Consider the following 22,946-nt stretch of genomic DNA (forward strand, 5'->3'; position numbering starts at 1 on the left):
GAAAATATTTCATAATTTTAGTTACGCACTTTTTCTCGTCACTCTTTTTAAACAGATTATCAACAAATGATCAAGGTAACTTGATAAAAAAAATCAAATAATACTTGGGTTAAAAGTTTTAAAGAAAAATGTGTGCTATGGTTATTTCGATCTCATTACTTATATACCACTACCACGCATGGTGAAGGGTATAAAAGTTGTTTAAACAAACTGGTATATTTCCATTAACATATTACACTGAAACACAGTGCGGCCAAAAATTGAAAAATGTAGAAAATTGTCGACTAATTGGTATATGAGAATTTTTGGTGTCGCTGATTACAGAATCAGAATTCGAAAATTCAAAATGCCCCACCTAATATGGGTCCAGTCATACGAAAATTTTTATTTTGAAATTTCAAGTTAATAGTTATTATGGAATATCTGTTGAACTATAATTGTGAATGTCGCAAAACTTCGCGAAATTTACTTCGGTACCATTGTGCGCTTCTTGGCTAAAAACGGGCAGAATTTTAAAAATGGGCGTTGCACCACCCAAAAAATTGGGACTGACCGGAACAGGCAATCAGTTATTTTTAAATACCTCCAAAACCATACGTTTTATTTCATTACGATACAGATAACGAAGTACACCGGGTTTTAGCTGGTATAATATAAAATATCTTCGTCAATTTATGTTATTTTTGCAGCTTGTACAAATATTCAACGGGCAGCTGAATTCTATTTTATTTGTTACATAATACTTTTAGTTACTACCTCCAATAGCTTAGAGAACAGAATATAGCAAGATAAAAAAGAATTCAGTCAATCATATCCATTTTGTTTGACAAAAAAAAAATATTTAAAAAAAACAGTCCCTACATATCTTTTTCTGTCAATTTACTATTTAGAAATTTACATTCAGATTTAAATTTTACTTATTGTACTTACCATAGAGCATTATACATAGAGACGAGACACTTATATTTGTCAAACAAAAATACAACAAATCATATGTTTGATACAACTACAAAATACATTGACTAGCATGTATTTTGTTGTTGCAAGAGATAGGTTTTTGACAACAGACTTAGGTTTTTGACAATTTCGTCTCTATGTTACCCTATGGTACTTACATTCAGCTCTAGAATACATTTTGTTTCGTTTGATTTCCTCGTCTGAAGACCTCATTCAAACTAAAATTATGAAGGGCATTTGAGGCAAGGAACCTACCTTACTATGAAAATTTTTCAACTCCTAGGGCATTTCTTTAACCAACACAATGTCAAAAAACACCCAACTAAAAACTTGTTTTTTTCGACTTTTGACCGCACAAAGGGGCATTTGGCAGCACTGTGTGACATGCTGGATGTATATCATAATTATGTTTGTTTTACTGTTTTTATTTTTATAACAAAATTACTTAATGTTCATCCTTAATCGTTTGCGTTCACAAAAAAATTGAACAAAGTTACAATATAAAAACAAAAGCAATAACTAATTACTAATTAACTTATGTATTGTCCTAAATAAATAATGTAGTCGCAAAAGACTTGACTCTTTTAAAGTTTATAACTATGTATGTATTTTCAACAGTTTTGGCCTTCAGCAACGAAGCCAGTATTGTTTTTTTTTTCTCTTTTTTCTGGTACTGGCTGTAGATGTTATGTATAGTACTTTTGTTTAGCCTACATTTCTGGCTGAATTTAAGCTTTTTTTTTGGTTTTTTTAAAGATCATCAGGAAAATTAAGGTCTTCATACACGTAACCTAAGGTATACAAAAATATATTTATTCTTTTTTTGTTATATTTTAACATTTATTGGTATGTATGTAGCAGTATGTACACATACATACACATACACATACCAAATTCCTTTTCTTTTTTATTATGCCCCTAAAAGCATACTTTAAATATAAATACATACATACATTCATACTTTTCTCTTCTTTTAATTTTTTTTTTGTTTGTTTTTGGCAAAGTACATTTTTAGTTGGAAATTGTTATTGTAGTTTTGCTTTTGTGCTGCGACTGTTAATGTTGTTGTTGCGCTGTAAAGCCTCTGTTTATTTACCCTTGTTGTTAGGGTTCTATAGCTGAAACAAAAAGTCGACTTTTCGACCTTTCGACTTTTTTCGTTTTTTAAAAAGTCGACTTTTCGAACTTTCGACTTTTGGTAGTTTATGAAAAGTCGACTTTTCGAACTTTCGACTTTTTAGTTAATCGACTTTTTTCGACTTTTCGACTACTTTCGACTTTCCGACTATTTTCGACTTTTTACCATTTCTTGTAAAAAATACATGGTTTCTACATTTATTGATGCGGCTATTGTAATATTTAGCAATAAAATTAAATTTATCAAGGCGATAATAGTTAGAATAATGTTGTAAGAATTTTGTGTAGAAAAAAGCTTTATTTTATAAACATTTATTTATTTATTATTTACATATATTAGCATACACTACAAAAAATGCAAGTGCAATATTTTTTTTAACAATCTAAAAAGTCGACTTTTATCGACTATTCGACTTTTTTCGACTATTTTCGACTATTCGACTTTTGAGATAACATAATCGATTGTTCGACTTTTTTCCGACCAAAAAGTCGATTTCGACTTTTCGACTTTTTTCAGGAAATAGTCGATTGTTCGAACAATCGACTTATAGAACCCTACTTGTTGTGTTTCAATGCATTTTGTTTTTAAATTGAAGTTTGTTTCTTTGTTTTTATCGTTATCGTTGTGCTTGCTGCTGTTATTGTTATTTTGATATGGAATGCCGTGGGATTTTTGATGACTGACTGAGTGATTCAATGACTAATTCTGTTTTAAAGCTATAAATTAAAAGCAAGGATGATTGTTAAACCAAGCACGAAACTTGTATGTTGAAAGCAAATATTTTCTCTGTAATTTTTTCATTTGGAGGCATGATTTTTATTTTGAAATTAAATTTAAATTTTAAATGGAATTTTTTTTATATGTACATACCAGTACTAATGCTGTTTTTTTTATTTATTTTCTAGGTGATACTTTCATTGTTGCTATTGGTAAGTTAAAATTTTTTTGTTAAATTATAAATAAATTAAATATTTACCAAAATATATTTGTATTTAGCAAAAAGTGGAAATCCACATTATTCTAAAAGTGATAAATAATTGTTTAAACGACTTCAATAACTTGAAATAAATCATTATTTAATAAGGAGCACAACATCTAGAATAAAAAATTAAAAAAATAACATCGCTCATAATTCATGACTTTTTAGGAAATAATTCTTTGCTTTAAAAGTATTTAAATATCTTTCCAAAACATTGCTAAAACATTGCTTATAAAGGGAATCTCAAAATTCTCTTAAGATTTGAATTTGCCGTAAAGTGTTATCAACGAAATAAAACGAAAGACAACAAGGCACATTTTCGCCTTGTTATCTTTGTAATTCGTTTAGGACTCCAAAGCCAATTTGTTTTTGCCGAATGCTGTGGATGCATTCGAAATGTTAATTTTTTTTGCGGATTTTGAGTTGGAGGCATCATTGTACCATATTTCCTCGAATGGATGATTGATGTGGACGACATGTGGATTCAACAAGATAAGACATACGCTCGTTTAACAATTTAATTACTGCTTAAAATATTGGCCGGTCGTGTACTCTCTTGTTTCGTTGATCAAAATTGGCTCTTTAGATCGTGTGATTTTGGATTTATTTTTGTGAGGTTATTTGAAGTCAAAGATCTATGAAAACTAGTGCGGAAGCATCAGTGTTTTTAAGCAGAAATATACTGGTAATGGAAAATTTCGACAAAAGAGTGTGGTTTCTATTTTGTACTAAAATGTTTCTTAGACATATAAACCCCAAATGCTGAAAATTGTACCACTCATCTTATAAAATCGTTCTATCAACAACAAAGTATCACAAAAAAGTTAATAGAGGCCGAACAAAGCTCGTTTAACAGTTAATTTTTTATTTGATTTTGTTCATGTTCCAGTGTCACGTTCCGGTACCAATATTATCGTTTATTATCAGTACTCCGAAATAGATGTAATAAAGTGGCTTAAAATTTTAATTCAAATCAATATTTAATGATTTTAACTAAAAAACAAGTTACTGGATCTAATAATCACACTAAACATTTTATTTTGATATGCAAAGTGCATCTCGCACAAGATCATAACAAAAACTTGTATTTTAATATTTTTGTCTGCTCTCTCTTAGTTTAAGAGAGTAGTAAATATAGTAAATATCTCCTATAATTAATAAATTATTTGCACAATATGGTTATCATTGAATAGCGCTTAAAAATACCTTTCATCTGATATATAATATGGTACATTTGATTAACATTGTGAATCAAAAACTCCATATTGAATCTATATGACGGTAAAATATTACGATATACCGAAAAGGTACCTTTAGCGAAGCCGGCTTTCGATATACTCCAAAGTATAGAGTTTCTGTACTTATATTTATATAAAACTAGTTGACCGCCCGGCTTCGCTCGGTAGCATTTACTAATGTTAGTTCGGCAAGTTTATCCAACCCACATACACCTGCCTGTTCTTATTTATTTGCAAAAAGCTTTTTATTACAGTCGATTGGACTAAAAAAATCCTAGTTTTACCCCGAATTTATTAATTTTTTTTCTTTACAAACCATCTTCTGAAAATTTCGAATCGAATAAAAAAAATCAGCCGTTCTCACGTGATGCCATTACATACATGGACTATTTCATTTTTATATACATATATAGATAATATAATAATATAAAGTTGTTTTTAGTTTATATAATTTTAAGTTGAATTTACTTAACTAATCGGTATTACAAATATGACTGAAAATATGACGCGTGACAAATCATACAAAGGTTGTAAAATTATAAGCATTTCAACGAGACAATTCTCAATTGATGGCTACATTATTGCATTTTAATTTAAAGACAATTTCTTAAATAAATTTTATTCCAATTCGCAGATTTTTTGCGGTAGTCGAGTTCTGCTTTTTGTCGCGTTCGGGATTGCTAATATATTGGAAAAAACTAATCGACAAAAACTATATTTTGCACTAAACATAGATAAGGCTACAAATGTCCTGTCGAAAATGTGAATTAGAAAAAAAATAAGATTTCTATATTTGTTTTACTTTACTTTTTACGACCATACGCATTTGTCTATAACTACAACAAGACACATGTATTTACCTGCTCCTACAATAGAATATTAGTCAGTAAATGTCATAATATATTTCCTTTAATTTTACAGCATTTTTACAAATTTATTTGATTTTCCTGTTGCTATTATTGCTGTATGTGTACTGAATAGGGAAAGAGATAAATGCAAATTCTTGCATAAATACACAAAATCACATTCGCTCAAACATCTACATAAATATTATATAATCTACACTATTCATTCATTCAGTCATTCATTTTTATACATGAGTGATATGTGCTGCAAGGCATTTTCTCACATTTATTCACTCATTCGATCATTCATTCATTGTGAAAATTTTACAGGATGTACTGACATTGTCAATTTGCATCAATGATATATTTGCATGTACATATGTATATTCAACATCATTTAGGTTTTTTTACTTTTTGTTCTAACCCAGCTGTTAAGCAAGTAGTCAATGTATCCCTTAAATACAGTAATTGTCACTTGGCTGACTCCAATATATATTGAGAGTCATTTGACACGTATGTGCTCTTTGTAGTGCAGAGAGAGAAGAAAATTGGTTTATTTATACACCCCAGGTAATCTAGCGTGGAGACAATTGCCACTTAAGTGTATCTAAGTAATCTAGAGTGTAGTCACTTTAAATGTTTTTTTGAGTAATTCGTACAAACTGGTTTTATACAAATTGTGTTGATATAATTCTCATACAGTTTATTTTTATTTTTGCTTAAGTATACTGATATCCCAAATTACATAGCGTAAAGTCAATTGACACTTTAGTGTCTCTTAGTCACTTTAAACGTTTATTTTGTACTGCACTTTAGAAAGTAGTTATTTTAGCCACCAGAAGCAATCTATTGGAGAGTTGTCGGAGGAAGGTTTGCTTACAAGCAATCGTTTATTGGACTGTCTGTGATATGTCTTTTTAGATGACTATTTGTGGTCAATTAGCATCCGAACATGTTAAATTAACTAGTTATGTAGCTGATCAAGCAACCATTTAGGTAGCTAGTAGAGTAACTGACGCTATATCAACAATATGTGAATCCAATGTGTCGACTACTTTAGACCAGCTATCGGACAGTCTATTTGTAATCAAAAAGGTTCAATTAACCCCCTTGCTTTGGACGTGCACGTGTTAAAATAACTAGTCAGTGATGATGGGTAAAATCACTAGTTCGGGACTGTCTCCTAGAACTGCTGGGAACAAAGAATTCTTCGTCATTATCATCATTGTATTTCCATTTTACTGCAATAAGAACACAATCATACATTTTTAGTTATTTTTTTGAAGTTTTTTACTGGTTCTTTTAGACGAACATGAAGCAAATTTTATACAAAATTGTTTGTTTTACAAATTAAATACATATAAGAAAATAAAAGAAAAACTTTTTTGTAACATAAATATTTTTGCTTTTAGTCGCGCACTTTTTATTTTTCTCAATTCTGGTAGCTCTTAACGTCGTCTTTCTCAGCTATCGTAATATTCTTTGTACTTCAGGGAATCTCTTTTTTATTTTTTCCCAATTACCGCATTGTTGCTTCCCCCTTTCTTTAGAATCACGCTTTACCCATCTAAATAAGCATGTTAAAATAATAAAAATAATTGTTTTTGAAAAAATATAAATTTACGATAATGAACGAGACAAAAGTTGAAAATCTAAATAAAATAATTTAGTGTGAGTATTTGTATGCAGTACATGTTGTTTTTATTTAAAGCCATTTAGTTTTGATTTGATTTGATTAAAAATGATAATTTAGGTACAAGAACGCGACATAGGAACATGAACAAATCTCGTTAATCGAGCTTTGTTGGGCTCTTTTTCAATTGTTTGTGTTAGTTTGTTGTTGATAGAACGATTTAATAAGATGAGTTCAATCGCTAATTACAAGAAAAACTATGTTGTTGTACAATTTTTTCTACTGTAGTGTTTGAACATTAAAAAATATGTGATCGGAATTGTACATTTCCGAAAAAAAGAAATTGCAATATTTCCGGTATGTACATTTACATTTACACTTACATATATTATTTTATTGCCTTCCGGTTTGAAACCATTCTTAGTTTTCATTTACATTTCTATGTGAGTGAGCATTTTGCTTAAAGCATTTTAATCATTATTTACCATCTATTTGCAATCTATATTATTTTTGTAGTTTCTTTTATTTATTTATTTTCTCTCATGTTTTTCATAATTTTCGTAATCCATTCTCGTTCTTAGCCAGCCAGCCATCTAGCAGCCAGTCACAAATCACAGATTTATTATGAATTTTTATTTCTTTTTCGTTGGTGCTAAAAAGATTTTCGCTGACTAACAGCAATTTCATCTATCAGCATAAATGAAGCAAATACGTGCAGATATGTAGATGTATCTAAGCACACAAATACATACATCTATGCATCTAACTTGTGTAAATGTATCTGCTTCTTACTGTTGCTGCTAATGTTTGTTATTGTTATAGTTCACTTTTTTTTGTTTTTTTCGTTTCTGTCTTTCATCCGTTTCCTGTATTTTACTGAGTGTGTCCATTTGCGGCTTAGTTAAGAGAGTTGCTGTGTTTGTGTTGTGTTGAGTATTTTTTTTTTTTTTGTTTTGCTGCTGCATACATTTTACATGATTTGCAGTTATGTTTGTGTAGTTTATACTTTTATATCTTTTCTCTACTGATTCATTCATTTATTCATTTATTCCCTTACATGCATACATAAATCTATACATATGTATGTGTCGATCTGTGTGTATAAAAACTACATTAAAGATGGACTCGCCTGATAATTGGAATATTTAGTGTCGTTTATTGTTTAAATGTAAATTTATTACATTTTGGTAGTTTTTGTCTGTATGTATGTTAATAAAATATTGTTGCACATAAATATTATTCAAATGTTCATGTTCACTTAGTTGAATTATTTGCTGAGTTTGTTGTTTAGTTTCTTTTTTCGTTTTATTTTTTTTCCACATTCATTGTATGTAATCATCAATTATGTTTCGTTGTTAAAACCAAAACGACAATAATTGATTTAAAATTATTGTTGGTCATTAATCTAAGTTTATATTTTATGAGGAGTGTTCGTTTTTTTGTCGTTATATACAATTGTATTTATTTAGAATTAGTTTATGGTTTTTGGTGTTTTTATTTAATATTTAAATAAAATATTTTCATTACAATAAATGTAATGAATTTGGTGTTAATAACATTGTGTTACTGCGAAAATCTTCACGATAAGTAACTAAGAGTAGACTGTGGATGAAGTTAGCCACTTATTGGCTCTATTTTTAGAGTTCTTTGTACAGGAGAGTTAGGACCAAATATGAACACGATCTTGGTCATATTTGGTAAAGTAATTTTTAGGTTAATTTTTAGTATGAATTTTTTTTTGATAGATATCAAATTCAAGCACTTAAATGCGTTATATTGGACAAACTTCAGTATATTGAACAAAATATCCCAGAGAGAGCGCACTGCATCGATCGAAACATATAGTAGTCGGACAGGGCAATGTCTGGACTTTAAGGCTGGTGAGGCCAAAAATCGCAACCACTTCTTTCTAAATAGTTTTTAACAGGTATTGCAATATGTGGCCTAGCGTTGTCATGATGGAATATCATGGTTTCATGTCTGGACTCATATTCTGGGCATTTTTCGGTCAATGCTCGCTGCAAACGAATATGTTTGCAGCGGCCAGATTTTAGCAGCTCATCATAGATAGGGCCCTTTTGGCCCCACCAAATTCATAGCATACCTTAGCGCCATGGATATTTGGATTTGGTGTCGATTTTGGTTAGTCGGCTTCACATACGATCTCTTACGCTTTGAGTTATCGTAATGGATCCATTTTTAAGTTATGATTAGTTATGATTTTGTGCAAAAAGGTTTTTCTTTTATAACGTTCAAGCAGTATTTCAAACATACAAAATAGTCTTTCGGCTTCAATTTTCCTGGATGAATCCTGCTGCTTGCAAACGTTTTTAAATTGCTGATTGAGTAGCTTACAAAAATTTTGCAAGCTCTTGGTGAGTTTGACAACAATCTACATTATTGTCCCTAAATTATTAAGAATTAATTAATCTTTTAAACTGCATTGTTAGGTTTTTTTCATTTTCATAAAAAATTTAAAAGTTAAAAAGCGAAAAAATTACGAAAAAATTAATGAGCCAATTCATTGCAAAAACTAATAGTTTTTGCACACAAAAATAAAGCTTGGACATTCTTCTTTTAAAATATTCCCTCAAAAGCAGGGATCGAAAATAACTCGTCCATATACGAAAAAACACAAATTGTGATTTATATTTTTCTTATAAAAATAAATCACTGAAAATAACAGTTATAAAATGATTTCTATTTAAATGATTTGGTATGACCTTTATTCGTTTTTGTTGTTTTTTAATGGTTTGGTGTGAGATAAACAATTAATTTGTTCTAGTTCTTAATAACTGTTACTTTCTCTTTTATTTACATACAATAACATATTATTATTAATTCTTAACAAATTATGGAAATAATATGATAAGTATGAAGTAATGAAGTCTGAGTAACAGGAATGAGAATTTTTTTAATTTGTTTTTAATCTTTTTAAATTGTTATTAATCTTTTGATAAAATTTGTATATTTAAGGGTTGATTGGCATCAAATGCGTTTTTGCCATTTATTTTTCATGTTCGCAAATAAAATTCACAAGCTAAGATAACCTTTACGAAAAAAATAAATTATAAATCACTCATCCAGATTGTTTGTGTTTGTTTCTTTTCTGTTTCTCTCAACCCCAAACCTAAAATTTTCTCGAATAAATCACTCTCTCAGTGATATACCACAAAAAATTTATTTTAAATGGCTGCGAATGAAAATTTACCATTGAAATGAAAATGAACCCGTTATTTTCGGTCTCTGCTCAAAAGTAAAGAAAATCGTGGGTTTTGACAAAGTTATGAAGAAAACTCAAAAAAGTCCGACAAACCCGATATTTGGCAAAAACTCGACTATAGCAGAAACGCAATCTACGGAAAATTCTAAGAAAGTTTCCTCCAGAAACCATAGCTCTAAAATTAAATCTTATCTTGCGCATTTCGTCATTTATCCAATAAAAAAATCTATTAAAAAAACATGTAAGAGAGCTATATTATATAATTTTCACCAAATTATACTTCAACAAAATACAAATTTTAAAATTTATTTTTTTAAATTTTAAAAATTTTTTTTAGTTTAGTAATTTATTTTTTTTGTTAAAAAAAAAATTCGGGTTAAAATTTTTTTTCCGATTTGTAGGTCCAACTTACTATGGTCTTATTTATATACGTCGTTGCAAAGGTCTTTGAAATATCTTTCATTAGATAGATTAAATAAATTTTTTAAAGCTAAAATTTATTTTTTTAAATTTTAAAAATTTTTTTTAGTTTAGAAATTTATTTTTTTTGGTGAAAAAATTTTTTTTTTTCGATTTGTAGGTCCAACTTACTATGGTCTTATATACGTCGTTGCAAAGGTCTTTGAAATATCTTTCATTAGATATCCATATTGTCTATATTAATGACTTAGTAATCCAGATATAGGTCAAAAATTGGTCAAAATCGAGGTTGTCCTGGTTTTTTCCTCATATCTCAGCCATTCGTGCTGATTTTAAATAGCAAACTTCTCGAAAGCATGTCTGACAGAATTATTGAAGATTTGGATCCCGAAGATATATGGGGTCTTCAGAAAATTGATTTCAACAGACAGACGGACAGACGGACATGGCTTAATCGACTCCGCTATCTATAAGGATCCAGAATATATATAATTTATAGGGTCGGAAAATTATATTGTGGAAATTACAAACGGAATGACAAACTTATATATACCCTTCTCACGAAGGTGAAGGGCATAAAAAATATATATACTAAAATATCATTGGATAAAATTCGAAATGCGCAAGATGGGATTTGATTTTAGACCTATGGTTTCTTGGGGGAAATTTCTTAGAATTTTCCGTAGAAAGCATTTCTGATATACGATTTATCGTTAATAAAAATCGATCCCCCTAATATATACGTATACTAAGGTGGACCCTCAATGTATGGAAAAATTTAAAACTCATCTGTTTCAAAAACGAAGGGCAGTTTTGTGTTATTTTACATTAAAAAAAATTTTGACAAAAGTTTGAGTTTGGCCGGTTAAAAATTGGCGTGCCGCAAGTTCGTGAGAACATTTACAAGGGGAAAAACGCAATTTTTTCAGTTTTTGTAAAAATGTTGCTATTAAATAATTACTTCCGGGAGGGCTAGTTGAAATATTGCACTAATATTGCCCATGTTCAATACTAAACAAACCTTATCAGAGAGTATTTGTTAGCTAGCACCTTTCGTTTGGGCCCTATCGTGTTTTCAACAGACAGACGGACGGACGGGCATAGCTGATCGTCTTAGAATCTTATGAGGACCCATAATATATATACTAGTGTAGGTCTGCGACATATATTTTGATGTGTTACAAACGGAATCAATATATTGTCCCCTTAATAAAACAATAGTGTATAATTTTTTTACCATTTCAAAATAATTGAGTTTAAAATGTTTGTGTTAAGTAGTAGACATCTAGAACAAAAGTAATATTTCAATTGATCTTTTGACCCACTTTGTGGAAGTAGAATTTCACCAAATTTTTACCACATCATTTATGTAGATATTATGCAATAAAAAAATAATGGTGTATATGCTTATACACTATTCTTTCATTGAGGGATCGATATGTACCTCCCATATTTTTTGATGGTGGTTATAAAAATTCCAAGGTTGGCTACCGATTCAAAACGGTTTGCTGTTATTTCGGTACGATATAATAATTATAACAAAAATTTCATACTGAATTAAATTATTGGTAAAATTTACAAAAAATACAAATTAATATGTTGACAAAGGTGATATTTTATTTTTTATAGATTTCAATAAACTTAATTATTGGAATCAAAAACTTGTATTTTCATAATTTGAATTTCTTATAGGATATCGGTAGCGGTATTTAGAGGTAACGTTAGTTACGATTATATCAGTAACGGTATTTGCAGTTATTTCGGTAACTGCAGCTTAGCGGTAATAGCAGCCAACCTTGAAAAATACAAAAATCAACAACATCACATGATTGAAGGTACAGATAACACAATTTTGATCAAATCAGTGTTATTATCGAATTTTTCGCCTATGACTTTATTTATACGATTTCGCTGATATTTAATAGCAAAATTCTTGAAAGTATTGATGTGTGAAACATGTTCGTAAGTTATTTGATGGCTTCGAAAAGTTGATTTCAACAGATGGAAGGATAAATGAACTTCTTTTATCCAGAATAACTATGCACTACAAAAAATGTTTTTTAAAAACTTGATCCCTGATTTAAACAAATGTTATCCCTTTATTTACAAATTCAAAAGACAATAACAATAGAAGTTTATTCACTCAAATTTAGAAATGTTGAAGATGTAATTTTAATTTAATATTTCGACTTACTTTACTTTACAAATTACAAAAGTCCTATATTACATCAAATAAATGAATGAAAGTAATTATTATTTTTCCTTCCTCTCTTTTGCAACCAACGACTTTAAATAGTTCGCTGACAATTTCAATTTAATTTTTATGGCAGGAAACAACAACAACCGTCATTTATATCTTGCCATCTTTCCCAAATATATTGTATTCCTCAAACCACAAACTTTTCTTTCCGTTTATAAATTAAAAAAGTTTTTTTTTTCGCATACAAAATAAAATATACAAAATATATAGAAAAAAATTTGAAAAAATAAAACGAAACAATATCCCACTGAGACTAATTGTAAACCCTATTTCAACATGCATACACCATAAAACAAAAAACGCCACAAAAAGAGTACTAAATTCAAAAGGATGCAAAAAGGAAATTAGAGAAAATAAACGAAAAAAATGGGAGAACTTAAAAATGTCAATGCAGTTAAATTCAGACTCAGACACTCATTCCACAAAGGAAACGTGTGTATGTACAAAACACTTGAGCATGAGAAAGAACTTGAAAAGAAAATAATAAATACAAAAACACGAACACGAACACACAGCAGCAGCAAAGCGAAGTAGAGCAGAGAATAACATAACATAACAGGGCAACCTAGACTTAAAAAACATACCGCCATAGATTTGAGGTTTGTTGTACTTGTATTGTGTGTTTTTTTAATCGTAACAAAATATAAAAATAAAAATTTTAAGAAAAATTCTATAACAATAAACATGAAACCAAACTAACTGCTACTGTTTTGAGACTATAAATAGAACATGTAAGAGAGCTATATTCGGCTGTGCCGAACCTTATATATCCTTCACCAAATTATACTTCAAAATACAAATTTTAAATATTTTTAGGTAAACAACATTTTTTTCCATACTTGTGTTTTTTTTATTTTTTGGAAATTTTTTTTTTTCGAATTATTTTAAATTTTTTTTTTAAATTATTTTTTGTTGAAAAAAAAATTCGGGTTAATAAAATATTTTTTCCGATTTTGACCCATTGTAGGTGCAACTTACTATGGTCTTATATACGTCGTTGCAAATGTCTTTGAAATATCTATCATTAGATATCCATATTGTCTATATTAATGACTTTGTAATCCAGATGTAGGTCAAAAATCAAGTTGTCCTGGTTTTTCCTCATATCGCAGCCATTTGTGGACCGATTTTGCTGATTTTAAATAGGAAACTTTTCGAAAGCATGTCAGATAGAATTATTGAAGATTTGGATCCCAAAGATGGGGTCTTCATAAAATTGATTTCAACAGATAGACGGACATGGCTTAATCGACTCCGCTATCTATAAGGATCCAGAATATATACTTTATAGGAAAATTATATTGTGAAAATTACAAACGGAATGACAAACTTATATATACCCTTCTCACGAAGTTGAAGGGTATAAAAATAAGAAAAGGAAATTAAAAAAATATACCAACATCTACTACTTGAGCTTCTTAAAAATGTTACTCCTGCCTGCTGCTTCTCATTTTTTTTGTGTGTCTGTACACTCATACACTGCTGCAATTGATGTTGCACAATGGGAATGATAAGCAAACAAGAATGTACATAATCGCTATGAAATGGGACTTGTAAATGTCCTTTGGGGATCTGTAGATGTTGGGCTTTATGTGTTTATAGTACTGTAAAGTTTTTAAACATTTTATGAGCAAAATATATTCATAATAACTAACAGTGTTATAAAAATTTTCATTTGTCTCACTCCAGCTAAAGTGTTTTTCATTAAGTGCTTCCCATTTTTAAATTTAAATAAAACAAAGTGTGTGTAATGGTAGGGTCACACACGGCAAATATTTACTCAAAAAAGCGTAACCACTTTTTTATAGCACACATTTGTGTGATGTTGTTTACTCTTACGAGTGTTTTGTAAGATCAAACAGCATCAAATAAAATAAAACTAAATATTTATTTTGAATCATCCTAAGATAAGATAAGATAAAATATGAAGTAAGATAAATACTTTATTGAAATACATAAAAGAATTCAAATATATTTTATTTTGTGGTTACGTCTTTTTCGCCAAATATTTGACATGTGTGACCCTACCTTAAAGTCCTATCGATCAAATCGTGCAAATGTCAGCAACTGCTGGGTGGACTGGCGCTCATCCGAAATGTAAAATTGTTCATGAATCACGCTGAATTTGCTTTGAGGGCCGCTGTGGTTTATGGCATATTCGCATAGACCTGCGACTTAAGAAACCACCCCAAGAAAAAGTCTGACGGGGTCAAATCGCTCGTGCAGAATTCCAATGTGGTATGAGCTGTGTGGCATTAGGCTGGCCCTTAATAAACAAAAGTTTTGCCAGTCTTACCTCCCAGTTTGGTGGACATTGGTAAAAAAAAATCATCCTGAAAAAATTTTAGGTAAATCGGTTGGGTGTCATTTTAACCCCGAGTGTCATTAAGGGTTAATTTCCATTTTGATGCTGTTATTATAAATACTAGACTTCATGTTATATTTTTCTTAAGTTTCATTAAAATCGATCCAAAAATATGTAACATTTCGCTATCTATCCATTAGAAATTCTAAATATTGAAAAAATTTACCTTTGACCTTCACGATTTAAGTCTTAATGTTTTGCAATTTTAGTAAAACGTTCAGAGTATATTTAGAATTATCTGAACTAAGGAAACAGTATGGAAATTGAGCTCATCGCCAAAATATGGCCAAATAATTTGTTTTTGTCAAAAATTGCAAAATTTAAATCGCAGGTACGGAAAAACTATAGGATATATTTTTATAATGTTTTCACATTTTTATTCCCTATTAGATTCTGAAATTTGTTTAACGAAATTTTTAAAAATTTGAAAATGGAGTTTTGAAACTGCCCTTAAAAAAATTAATTTTTTTTGGTCATACCTGCGAATCCAAAAACTCATATACAAGTAAATATGGATGTTTTTTAAGTAAAAATGAGCTTTTATTTTAATATTTCTCAAAATATGTTAATTTTATTCCTACATTTCTTGTTCTAGTGGCCTAGGGAATTTTTAATAACTTTAAAATTTCTTTCTATGAACGACAATTACGCAAATTAAATTGAAAAAATAATTTTTTTAATGGCAAAATTTTTCAAAAACTCAAAAACATTTATTTTTTCCCCTTGTAAATGCATCTCAAAACTTCACAAATTGTAAATGCATCTCAAAACTTCACGTCTAAACCCCAACCGTTATACCAAAAATTTGTTCAGGATAATTTTTTTTACCAAACTTCACCTGGGGGGTGAGACTGGCAAAATTCCAACTTTTATTTATTAAGAGCCACCCTAGCCTAGATATGTTCAGATTGCATTGATGTGTTCACAATAGTTGTTCAGCTTTACAAGCTACAACTTTGCTAAATATTGTTAGTGAAAATATAGGAGTCCCTGAATGTTATTCCCAAAAAAAATTAAAAAATAATTTTTTCCTATATTTTTTTCCAAAAAGTACACGAAAAAGCTATTTGTTGCAAGTGTAAACAAAATTTGTTTGGTGGACTCTTAGCTATATTATTGTCATATATAGTTAAGCGGTATCATCAAATCTGAATTAGCTGTTGGACATAAACTGATGAAACCTTTTTTTGAGGACCCACTGATTTTCAGAATCTTTGGAGGCCCATGAGAAAAAAATTTAACACCAAAATCGCCAAACTGAGTATAGGGTTTTACTATTCATTGGTAGTTGAGTTGAACCTGAGTTAATAATAAAATAAAATCTAAAGAACAATACACACAATTTGACTTGAAAATTTATGGAAAATGATAATGATTTATTTGTACAGAAAATTAAATTTTATGTTTGGTAAAATCATCAGTAAGTTTAGAATAAATCATATGTAAGATTTAGCCTAAACTTCTTAAATAATACGAAATTTCATTACATCAGAGCCCGACAATTTTTTGTTTTACTTTCATTATGTGTAATTGATGCTTGAAAATATTTATGAAACTGTTTTTTTTTTTTTTGTAACAGCACATTAGATTATAAACTAAAATATCAACCAAAACATAAAATTTATTAATTTTAGTGTGAAATTTTAAAAACAGATTAACTCAGTTATAAAAACCGGGTAAATGTATCAATTACATAGGGCAACAAAATCTAAAAAAATTTGGAGGGTTTTTAAACCATTACACAATTTTGATGAATTGTGCTTGCAGTAGTACAAAAATGGTAAAATTTTTAAATTCTATGGATAGTTTTTTTTAAATTTTTTTTTTTAAAATTGTGAATTTTTTTAAATGTTTCCACACATAATTTATGATAACTCAAAAACGGTTAGTCCGATATTATTGAAGTAAACTTAAAAAACACATGTAAAATTTACACTCAAAGTACACGCTTGTATGCGCCTACAATTTTCTGAAAATAAGCGAATTCACTTAATTGTGAATAAATTGGAAAATAATCCATCGATTTTTATGATCCATATCTCATTTTGTTCTTATTACAGTGGCTCTGCGATAAAATAATAAATCTAAACAATTTCTGTCGTTTTAGATTTTTCATGATTTTTTTAAAACAAAAAAATTGGATATTTTTACAAAAAAAAAATATTTTTTGCTTCAATTTGTTATTATAACTCCGAAACTACTGAACCGATTAAAACGCAATATATATGTAAAAATGTGTACATAGCATGGGAAAATGTTTTCAACATTCAATCAATCGAAAGAAGAACATTAACTACTCAATTTTATGTATATCAAACAAAAAAGTTTAATTTTGTGTAAATGAGCGAATTCACTTAATTGTGAATAAATTCGAAAAGAATCAATCGATTTTTATCTTCGATATCTCATTTTGTTGGTATTATATGCGGCTTTGCGACGAAGTAATAAACCTGAACAAGTTCTGCCGTTTTCGATTATTTTTTTAAACACAAAAATTTGCTATTTTCACCTAAAAAATATATTTTTTGCTTCAATTTGTTATTATAAATCCGAAACGACTGAGCCGATTAAAATTCAATATATAACCGGATTAAAGGTTATGTAAATTTGAAGTTTACTTCAATAATATCGGACTAATATCTAAAAAAATTCACAATTTTAGAAAAAAAAATGTATAAAAAAAATCTATCCATAGAATTTAAAAATTTTACCATTTTTGTACTTAAGTAATGATGCATCAAATCTATATAGTGGTTAGTGAAGCCTTTTTTTGCTTTTGACCTCTGTTATGTATAACTACAATGGGTATTGAGTAGTACCGATTAACCGGTACACAAAAACCGATAATGGAAGTATACATTTTACCATTTACTTAAGATTTATGCAAAATAAATGATATCCACAGTCGAGTTGCAATCTCAGATTTTTTTTACTATTTATTCAACAAAATCTCAAAACTGTGTCATTTTACAACCACAGAAAAAAACTAGTTTTTCAGAATATTTACATCATTTTTCAATTAATTGTCGTGCAAAAATGGAAGAAATGTTTATTATTTAAAGAATTTAACTGAATTTTTATTTAAACAATCTGTGTAAACAATATATATATTGTTTAAAAATCTTATCAATTTTCATTACATGTCCTTTAAAACTTTAAAAATCTATTGACAAACGGCTGCATGAAGTCACCAACAAGAATTTTTATTTTTAGAAAAAACAACAAATTCCCAACAAACCCATAGTGTCTAGAGCATAAGCTGTCACTGGCAAATGTTATCGATTTTTAACTTTTTCTAAGTTTTTTTTGAGTTTAAGTATGAGTGTGTTTGTCATTTGATGTCACGATGTGTTGGGATTTTTCATCTTTTGTTGGTGTTGGTGATAATGTGGTTGTTTTTAACTTATAGATTTGTTAAGTAGCTTAGGCTAAACGGAAAAATGTGGACAGGTTAAAAACAAAAAGCTACATAACCATAGAGACAATGTGTCAATATCGTATTAGACAAATACATAAACACAAAAATGCCAACATACATACATACATACAAACATATTTAGAAAAGAAACTGAAAAACAATAACAAAAGCAGCAACCAGCCACCCACAACCCACCACCCAATTTCTAATTAAATTTTTTGTTGTTATTTTTCTCTTAACGACTAAAAAGAGTAGTAAAATTAGGTAGCAGGAGAGGCTATAATAGGTAAGGGAAGAAGTTATAAATCGCCTTTGTCTAGTAGTTTGTGAAGTTTTGTGTTCATTTTTTTTACATTTTTGTTTTCTTGTTCGATTTTGTAATGGCAGTGGTGTAATTTATAGAGAAGGAGATTAATTTGAAAACACATTAGTGTGGCAGGCACTGGGGATATATTAGACTTTAATTTTTTTTATATGTTTTCCATTATTTTATTTAACTTTTTTTGTATTTTGTGTTTATTTTTTTTTTTGCGTAAATAATCACCTAATCGTAAAGGCGTGTTATTGCTATCACTTTTCCAATGTAAAATTTTCCAAGCCACAAAAAAGTACAAAAAATAAAATAATGAAATGGATTGGTAATCTCTTAAGAAACCTTAGAATATCCCAACATCAGGCCTGCCACATCCCTGTGGCAATATTTCTTTCTTCTTTATATAGACAGTGTGTGGAAAAAGTAATAGGTACGATCGAAAAATTCTAAATTTTTTGTTAATAAATAAAATTAAGTAAATACATCAACTTAAAGAGCCTCAATGCACATATTCTATGCCAATTTTTTATTTCATTTCGCATTAAAATTGAATAACGTGTTCCAAAGTCATTAGATCCTAAACATTGCTAGTTTTATACAAAAATGTCCGAGATTTCCAACTTTAGAGAGCTATAAAATATGAATCATATATGATATTGGGTTTATTTTGCTTAAAATAGAACTTTAACAAAATCAATCAAGAAAAAAATTTAAAACTCAATTTTTAGGTCCATCAATTTTGGAATTTCCCGGTTTTTTTAAACCGGTTTTTACTAAAGGACGGTTTTCGAGTTATTCGACAAACCGGTTTTTTTCGAATTATTCGACAAAATCGAATATTTTTTTAAAATTTATTTTAAGATTTTATGCGATTACTTTTAATAATTTTAATACAAGTAAGAGAGTTATATTCGTTGTGCCGAATCTTATATATCCTTCACCAAATTATACTTAAAAATATTTTTATTTAAACAAAATTATTTTTTTTTAAATATTTTTTTTAATTTTTTTTTTAAAAAGGTTTTTCCAAATTGTTTTTTTTCATTTTTTATTTTTAAAAAGTCTTTTTTGGGGAAAAATAATTTATGTCAAAAAAAATTTAAAAAAATATTTTTCCCGATTTTGACCCTTTGTAGGTCCATCTTACTATAATAGCCTTATATACATCGTTGCAATGGAATTTGAAATATCTATCATTAGATATCCATATTGTATATATTAATGACTTAGTAATCCAGATATATAGATCAAAAATAGGACAAAAATCGTGGTTGTCTCGTTTTTTTTCCTTATATCTCAGCCATTTTGGTCCGATTTAGTCGATTTTAAATAGTAACCGAGCCGGAAGAATTCCCGATATATTGATGTATGAATCATGTATGTAAGTTATTTGGGGGCCACCGAAAGTTGATTTCAACATACATGCGGGCAGACGGACATGAATAACGACTTCGCTATCTATAACGATCCAGAATATACATACATATATACTTTATAGTGACGCAAATGAAAAATGTAGAAATTACAAGGGTATATCCCTTGCCACTCAATTCTTAAATTGACAAAAAAGGCTAAAAACCGGTTATTCAAACCGGTTTTTGATAGAAAAAACCGAAAAATTACACTTTTTCGAATTATTCGAAAACCGGTTTTTAGAATATGTCGAATATTTGACAACTCTATACGATATTTGAATACTTTAAGGGGTGATTAATCTAATATTAAATAAAAAATCAATCGAATCAGGCTGATGTTTTATAAGTTCTTTCCATTTTACGATATGCTATGCGTTAATCTGGAGGAATAATAGCTGTACAAAATTATAAAAATGTCTTCAGAATAAAGTGAAAATTATTTTTTTTTTATAATCACTAACAACTTTTTCATATTCAGTGTAAAACAGTGTATAAGGAGTGAGATCAAAAAAACCCTAACACACGTTTTTCCTTAAAAGTATGTCAGTTATTATGTTTAATGCCAATTATGTTCATTTGTTGTTAATCTGATTAAAATGAGTGACCAGAAAAAAGTGCGTACTAAAATTATTAAATATTTTCAACAAAACCCAACTTGGTTGGTCCTAAAAAAAGTTGGCCAAACAATCAAAGGTCCACCGTCAAACTGTTTCCAATGTTATTAAACAATATCGGGAGAAAACCTGGTTCAGGTAGAAGGAATGGTCCACATTATGTTTCTAAAGCCAATAAATAGAAAGCATTTTCAAAAGAGCTCCCAACACATCCAGTAGGAAAGCAGTCCTGTTAGCTCAGTACTCGGACTATTTGGAACGAAAAGTTAAAGCAAATGCATATAAGGCTCAAAAAGTTCCTGACAGGAACTCTGCTAAAAATTTAGAGGCCAAAGACAGAGCACGAAAATTGAAGTCAAATTTTATAAAAAAAATATTCCTGCTGCATAATGGATGACGAAAAATATGTTCTGGACAATTTTTCACAGCTTCCGGGTCAATATATTTATGTTGCTGGTGCTCAAGGGAATGTTGTAGAAAAGTTTAGGACCCTAAAGCAGAAAATTTTTCCAAAAAGTTCTTGGCAGTTGCGGCAAAAGAAGAATTTGTTACAAATACCGAAATTCCATTCATAAGACTTCTTAATTTGTCCACTTATGTTTGGTATGATTTGGCATCCTGTCACTATGGTAAGCAAGGTCTTGAGTGGTACAAGAACAATAATGTATTATTTGTACCAAGAGAGGCAAATCCTCTAAACTGCCTAGAGCTAAGGCCAGTGTAGAGATGTAAGGCTCTTGTTAAAAGAAAATTCAAGAGCACAAAGAAGTGTGTCCAAAAGTGTGGTCGATTTTAAACAAAGATGTACTATCTGTTCGAACAAAGTGACAGAAAGCTCTATAAAAACCTTAATGGAAGGGTTTTCGGAAAAGGTTCATAAATTCATCACCTTTGATTAGAATTATAAAAATAATCAGCCTAACTATGAACGAAATTTTAGAGTTAATTTTTGTTAAAGTCGAATTTATTTTAAAATAGAACTTTTGTTTTTATTTTAAAAAAGCTTCAAAACTTTTTCCAACATTTACATTCAAATAATTGTAAATATTTTTCAATGAATGTTATTAAAAAAAAGAAATTTAAAAAAATTAAAAAACAAAATGTACACAAAAGTTCAAAACAAAAAGCTTTTTTTTGAAATAATAAAACAACTTTTTAAATTATAATTAAGATTTGTTTTATTGTAATTTAAAATAATAGTCAACTTTATAGACTTAAAATCGACTTTAAGCCTTTTGTAGTTAGGCTGAATATTTTTTGTAAGTTTTGTAATTTCAATCAAATAAAAAAAATCAAAACTGTTGGTTTAGTGGTTTCTTTTTTTTATTAACATTTATGTAGGTTAAGATTTTTTCGATTTCACTCCTTAGTTCAATTCAATGACCGCTTTAATTTAAATATTTAGCTAAAAATAAGAATGCAGTGAAAAATATATGTTTATATACAATTTTCGGTAATTTTTGTGCATACATTTATATCACTTTAGTTCATATTTCAGAAATTTAACTAAGTGAGCGAAAGTTTAAGAAATATGCGGTCATATTTTTCTTTTGTACAATAACTTATAGTTTATGTGTTTTAGCATATAGAATGCCATATTTCAATGCTTATACAGACATTGAAAGTAGATTTTATTGAATGTACATTTTATTTTATTGGTGCTCATTATTGTCCTGTTTAAGTTCTTTAAAGTAGAGTTTCAAATAAAAAGTGTTTTAAGACGTCAATGCCCGTCTAATGACTCATAAGACAACTTATTGGGAATGTGTTTCTAAAACAATCTCATTCCTCCATGTCCATCCTTTTATTAACAATTTTAAATAAATTCTACTGTAGATAATATCTTTTAAACTAGTTTTTAATAAATCTTTAATTTTAATATATTTTAATAGTCCAAATTTTTGCTTAGCTTTTAGTTTAGAAGTTTTTTTATATCTGGACCCTATGTAGCTCAAAAAATACGTAACACAGAACTTTTGAAACATAATTTTTGGATTCAGAGAACCCAAATTCTTATAAAAATATCACCAAATAATTTTGTCCAGCTAGATTTAAATTTGCTTATTTAAATATGAAGGTAAAAAAAAATTATATTTTTGAAAAAGTTAACAACATTTCTCTAAGAAAG

The 22,946-nt window shown here is 28.8% G+C and overlaps 1 protein-coding gene across 2 annotated transcripts in view; it reads right to left on the reverse strand.

The window, feature by feature from the left end:
- The window catches only part of Cow (Proteoglycan Cow), a 305,796-nt gene that overhangs the window by 282,517 nt on the left and 333 nt on the right, over nucleotides 1-22,946 (reverse strand). The window lies entirely within an intron of this gene.

The sequence above is a fragment of the Calliphora vicina genome, chromosome 1 (assembly GCF_958450345.1).
Source record: "Calliphora vicina chromosome 1, idCalVici1.1, whole genome shotgun sequence".
Lineage (NCBI taxonomy): Eukaryota > Metazoa > Arthropoda > Insecta > Diptera > Calliphoridae > Calliphora > Calliphora vicina.